Raw genomic sequence first — 7,335 nt, 5'->3', positions numbered from 1 at the left:
TAGGGTCAATCAGAAAAAAAAAAATATTTAATTTCCAACCACCTCTAAATGGTATAATGCAATTATATACCTACGGTTTTTATCAAAAAACCACCTCTAAATGTCAATTTCGAACATAACGGGTACTTTCACACCCTTTAGCTTCCCTTTTTATAAATGGGGGTGAAAAAATAGCCTCTAAAGGCTAACATTGTAGTAGTGTTCCAAGAAAGAAACAACCTCCACTTGTACTTTTTCGATCATCAGCATTGCCTGCCCAATCTGCATCACTAAAATAAGCTAAGTTAGAATTAGTATCTTTAGAATACCAGATTCCAAAATCGAGAGTATTATTAACATATCAATAATCTTTTTTACAGCAGATACATGAGATTCAATAGGATTACTTTGATATCTAGCATAAACTCCCACACCATAACTAATATCAGGACGACTAGCAGTCAAATACAATAGACTACCAATCATACTATGATAAAGAGTAGTGTCAACTTTCACTCCATTCTCATCTTTTGTTAATTTCAAAGTGGTGCTCATAGGAGTAATTACTTGTTTAGCCGACTCAAGGCCAAACTTTTTGACAAGGTTCTTAGCATACTTACTTTGTGATACAAATGTACCTCCTTCCATTTGTCTGACTTGAAGACCTAAAAAGAAAGTAAGCTCACCAACCATGCTCATTTCAAACTCATTTTTCATTTGATCAACAAACACCTGCACTTCCTGGTTAGATGTAGATCCAAAAACTATATCATCAACATAGATTTGAGAAATGATAAAATCAGATTTTATATGCTTGATGAAAAGAGTTTTATCCACACTACCTCTTTGATAATCATGAGAAATTAAAAATTAAGTTAACCTTTCATACCATGCACGATGAGCTTGTTTCAGACCATACAAAGCTTTTTCAAGTTTGAACACATGGTCTAGAAACTGAGGATCTTCGAATCTTTTTGGTTGCTCAACATAAACTTCCTCACTCAAAATGCCATTCAAGAAAACAGATTTCACATCCATTTGGAACAGTTTAATATCAAGAATACAAGCAATGCACAAGAGTAAACATATAGATTCTAATCTTGCTACAGGAGCAAACGTTTCATCAAAATCAATACCTTCTACCTGTGTGTACCCTTGTGCCATCAATCGAGCCTTGTTCCTCACAATTGTACCAAATTCATCACTTTTATTTTTAAAAATCCATTTTGTTCCAATCACATTGATACCTTTTGGTCTTCGAACCCAAATCGAAACCTTGTTGCGAACAAATTGATTAAGTTCCTCTTGCATTGCATTGAACCATTCTTCAAAAGTCATGGCTTCCTTCACATTTTTCGGTTTAAATTGTGAGACAAAACAAAGAAAGCTAATTAAATTAACATACCTTCTTCGGGTTACCATGCTTTCTTCAAGATTTCCAGGAATGAGATCTTTGGGATGGTTCAGTTTAACTCTGGTGCTTGGTTCCTTCTGGATAGAATCAGTGATGATGTTTGGATGAGTCGAGATAGGCTGTTTTGGTTTTCCTGTATCAGTTGCAGCGGCAGATTCGTCATTTGCGTCGTCAGAAATGAGTTCTGCTGCATCAAAATCTACTTTTGCTGCTTCTGATGGAGTATCCATAAAGCTATCTATCTCGGCTTCTGTGGAAAATTCTGAAAAATCTTTAAAATCATCAACAACCACATTAGCTGATTCCAAAACAGTTTGCATTCTCATGTTGTAAACACGATAAGCTCTACTGTTTAAGGAATATCCAATGAAAACACCAACATCACTTTTAGCATCAAATTTACCAATATGCTCACGATCTCTAGAAACATAACAAACACATCCAAAAACATGAAAATGACTTACATTGGGACATTTACCTTTCCAAGTTTCATAGGATGTTTTTGAGGTACATGGACGAATAAACACTCTGTTTATTATATAGCAAGTTGTGTTAATAGCTTCTGCCCATAATCGCTTTGTTAGTTTCTTGCTATTTAACATCACTCTTGCCATCTCCTGCAATGTTCGATTCTTCCTCTCAATAACTCCATTTTGTTGAGGAGTTTTGGGAGCAAAGAATTCATGAGTTATACCTGTAGACTTACAAAAGTCATCATAAACTAAGTTTTCAAACTCCTTACCATGATCACTCCTAATTCGAACAATTTTCCCAATATTACATCTTTTTTCAACTATTAATCTCAAACAAAGAGTTTCAAAAGCATCAAAAGTGTCAGACTTTTCTCTTAAAAAATCTACCCAAGTAAAACGAGAAAAATTATCAACACACACAAAAATATATCACTTACCATTTAGACTTTCAACTTGAATTGGACCCATAAGATCCATGTGAAGCAATTCCAATACTTTTGAGGTATTGATATCAAACACACGTCTGTGAGTGATTTTTAATTGTTTACCAAGTTGACATGGTTCACACTTACCAATACTTTCTTTACCAAGCTTGGGTAGACCTCGAACAATGCCTGCATTTGACAATTTTTTCAGATTTTTATAATTAATATGTCCGAGTTTAGTATGCCACAAATCCGTGGTGTTGTTGATGGTTGAATGCAAGTAAACACAGGAGTTAGGGTATGACAATTATCATTAGATCGAAATCCTTACAAAATACATTGATTATCATCATTAAGTACATAACAATGATCACTGTCAAATGAGACAGAATATCCTTGGTCACAAATTTGACTAGTGCTAAGTAAGTTAGCCCTTAGTCCTTCAACTAACATCACATTTTTCAATCTGGGTAACCCTTCAAAATTGAGAGTTCCCATACCAACGACTTTTCCAGCTAAGCCATTGCCAAAAGTGACTTCCCCACACTACATAGGCCGAATGTTAATCAAAAAGTCCTTGTCACATGTCATATGTCTAAAACAACCACTATCAAAATACTACATTTGAGATGCAAAAATTTTATTAGAAAAACCAGCTAGACACTTTTTTTTAATCCATTTTTGTTTCAAACCTTTATGTTTCTTTTGAGATTTTTCTAAATTATCAAAATAATTTGTTTTAAACATATTTTGCAAAGTGAAACATTTAGGTCTGATATGTCCTTTTCTACCATAAAAATGACATGTAGGAACAAATCTTTTTACCTCAGATTTTACTCTTTTTGTAAATCCTAGAGATTTTGCGTTAGCTGAAACAGCTTTTGTTGTCCCAAACTTCAAATTTGCAACATCATGAAGATTTGTTGGAACACTAGATTTTACAAATTTTTTGATTCAGAAACTCTCTATTGTTAGGTTTTATGCCCTAAATAAAACTCCATTTCAATGTAATCTATTTTATTCAACATCAATAAAGAAACAGAAGTATTTTTCATTCATTTGTGTATGTTTTGGCTCACTTTATCAATTGCTTGTCTATTTGATTTATAAATTCATCTTAAACCCTTTTCACATACTAGATCATGTTTATTGTGCTGTCATCACATTGGAAAGTAAACATGACTATGTGAATAAAGTTTCCTAGATTTATCAGACACAGGGTTTTACTGATATGATAATCTACAACAAGAGTTTACTTGTATTTGGAGAAATACTATGTTCTTTCCAGAACATTGGTTAAAGTAAAGCTCAGGTTGGATGCATGGAGTATGCATCGGAAGGGACCGATATTGAACTTTGACTTAGATTTAATTAAACTTACCGTAAAATCTATTCAAGTCAATATCGCCAAGTTGATCCTAGATCAAATGATCTTAATCCTGTTATGATTAGGCTCAATCTTGAAAGGCTATTCGTGTTCCTTGAATTGTTAGTTAAGCCTACTTTTAGGTCAAGGTGATACGTACTTTTTGGGAACACGGTAGTGCAATTGAGTGGGAGCGCTAGCATAAACATGGAATCTATAGCTTCTATCTGGCGAATAGTAAGCAAAGGATGATCTCCTTCGAGCTTGACCAAACGAAAATAAATGGTGGAGATTTTATTTCACATAAGCTGAAATATCATTTATACGGGGTCAAGTGTTTTAAGGATAAAATACATAGTAGGGTGTTACGGTAATCTAATCCCTTTACTGTGTAGATCATTCATATAGAGGATCATTGATCACATTAGGATTATAACAATGGATAACTAATGATGTGTCTATATGGTGGAACATATAGAGCATTCTATATACTGAGAGTGCAATTCTAAGTTCTATGCGTGGATTCAACGAAGAATTAATAAGTTAGTGAATTTTAGTGCTAAATTCTTGATCTACTTATTGGAAGCTCGGTTATATAGACCCATGGTCCCCCCCACTAGTTGAGATAATATTGTTTGTAAGACTCATGTAATTGGTTTTGATTAATCAATTATAATTCACGAATTAGACTATGTCTATTTGTGAAATTTTCACTAAGTAAGGGCGAAATTGTAAAGAAAGAGTTAATAGGGGCATATTTGTTAATTATGATACTTTGTATGGTTCAATTAATAAATATGATAAATGACAATATTATTTAATAATTATTTATAGTTATTAAATAGTTAGAATTGGCATTTAAATGATTGAATTAGAAAATTGGCATTTTTGAGAAAATCAGATACAAAAGGTGTTAAAATTGCAAAATTACAAAAAGTAAGGCCCAATCCACTAAGCCATGGCCGGCCACCTTTGTAGGCTTTTTAAGTTGATTTTTTCATTATTTTAATGTCATATAATTCAAATCTAACCCTAGTGGAATGCTATAAATAGATAGTGAAGGCTTCAGGAAAATTACACTTTCTGAATCAGAAAAACCTGAGCCTCCTCTCTCTCTTCTCTAGCCGCCACTCTCTCTCTCTCTTCTTCCTTAGAATTTCGAAACTACCTTAGTGATTAGAGTAGTGCCCACACACATCAAGCAATACCTCAATCATAGTGAGGAAGATCGTGAAGAAAGATCATCAGCAAAGGAGATTCAGCATCAAGGATTCAGAGAAAGAGATCCAGGTTCAGATCTTGATAATACTCGCTACGTAAAGGATTCAAGGGTTAGAGATCTGAACGGAAGGAGTCATTTAATTCCGCTGCACCCAATGTAAGGTTTCTTAAACTTTATATGTGTTTAATTTATCGTTTTAGAAAGTTCTTATTTAGGATGTTAATAAACATACTTGTGAGTAGATCTAAGATCCTGGTAAAATAATTTCCAACAACTGGCCTCAGAGCCATGGTAATTGATTTACTTGCAAGAAATTTGGACTTTAAAACGATTGTTTGTATGTTTTTTGGATGGTATCATGTTGTATTGAGTGTTATTTGATGATTGATTGATGTTTGTAAATTTTCGTGAAAAATAATTGCGATACTGTTTCTGGAATTATTTTTATTGGATAGTATGGAAAAAATTAAGCAAGTTAGCCTTTTACAGAACTCAATTTCGATTTTATTTGAATTAGTTATGAATTTTTGAAGATTTGAAAAAATCGGGGTTGTGCTGAAATTTTCCTGCGATCGCGAAAACTGTCCGTACAGCTCACAATTTTTTTTGTTTTTCTTCGATTTTTCATGCTTTTTCATGGAATTAACTTCCGATTTTTTGTATGGTTTTGTATTTATACTATTACTATTCCTAATTCAATTCTAATTATCATTCTGAATTAATTTAATATTTTTTTAAATTTAATTCAAGATATTAGTGTAATTTGAATTTGAATAGAATTAGTATCTATCGTCTTGCTTAAAAATCTATCTTATTTTAAAATTTGATTATATCCTATCTTATTTTAAATTTAAAATAAGATAATTATAATCATGTAATTTTTAAATGATATAAGATATTTTGCTAATTTTTTAAATTTTGCTATTTTATTTATTTAAATTACATTTAAAATTTGAAAAAGATATTTATTTATCTTTTCTAATTTTTTATTTAATTTTTATTTATAAAATAACATTTAAAATTTAAAAGTAGTTAGCAAATTTTTTAAATGATATTTAGGTTGGTTGAAACCTAATTTTTCAAAATTGTAGGTTTAATTTTAAATTTAAATATTTAATTAATTTTCGAAATTTTTTTTAATTTTTTTTTAATTTTTCGAATTTTTTTTTTAATAATTTTTTCGAAATTAATTATTTAATTTAAAATTAAATAAATCCTACATCCAACTATCCAACTAACCTTGTTGCAGGAGTATGTGTTTTAACTTGTGTGTAAGTTTTCAAAACCTATTATTACTTGATTGCAAATAGCCATGGTTACCTTTTGCCAGATCTAATGATCTGATGGCTCCCTTGGTCAAGATAATAATTTGTAACAGGTATATTTACAATCTTCTTTCATCTGTGCATGACCTAGCAACATGATAGGACCCATCCAAAGTGTGCCTGTGTGAGCCTATGTGTTTAATTTTATTATAGATGCATATAGGTTAATGTTGCTAAAATAAATTATCATAGTTCTTGATAGAATTTATTTAGGCCCATTTAGTTTTTTGGGCCTATTCAATTAATAACAGTTGTTCTTATTAAGGCTAAATTCCTCTCTTTTGGGCCTTGTGTGAGAGTTGGGAGCCATAGAAGTGGGTACGACATACTGAATCCAGCACCCCCTCACATAAACCACCCCAATTGTGAAGGCCCATTTGCCTGATTTGAATGACTGTACTAGGTTAATTACACTAGTTTAACCTAATTAAAATTGATTAGCAACATAATTAATTTCATTTATTTTGAAATTAATTTAGAAAATCATAGTTTAAAGAATTTTATATTCTAAGCTAAACTATATGTATTTTCTTGTATTTAATTAAATATAGAATTATAACCATCTAGATTCTTTCTGAAGCTTAATTTAAATTTTTCATTAAATATTCCTATTTAAGTTGATATTTAGTTGTTTACAACTAACCAACTTAAATCTGAATATCTTTTGAATTTAAAATTTCAAAATTAAGTTGAGGAATTTTAGGCATTGGTTATTAAGATTCTTTAGATATTTTTTAGGTTAATATATTTTCAAATATTAACTTAAAATGGAATATCTTCAAATTAAGTGGTTACAACTTAATTTTAAATTTAATTAAATCTAATTTGAAAGATATTTAAGTTGATTTTTTAGATTCTTCTAAAACAACTTAAACAAGATATTTTCAAATTTGTTCCATTTATTATTCAAATTTATTTTTTGAATTTAATTAATAATTGAAAATTAATTAAAGTTGATTTTTTATTTAAACCAACTTTGATTTGTAATTTTTCATTATTATATTATGGAACTTGTTCGATATTTATTTGAATTTAGTTTTCAAATTTAAATAATAATTAAAAATTAATTAAAGTTGATTTTTTATTTAAACCAACTTTAATTTGTAATTTTTCATTATTATAATATCGAAT

The sequence above is a fragment of the Cannabis sativa genome, chromosome X (assembly GCF_029168945.1).
Source record: "Cannabis sativa cultivar Pink pepper isolate KNU-18-1 chromosome X, ASM2916894v1, whole genome shotgun sequence".
Taxonomy (NCBI): Eukaryota; Viridiplantae; Streptophyta; class Magnoliopsida; order Rosales; family Cannabaceae; genus Cannabis; species Cannabis sativa.
Note: the sequence above shows the minus strand (reverse complement) of the source record.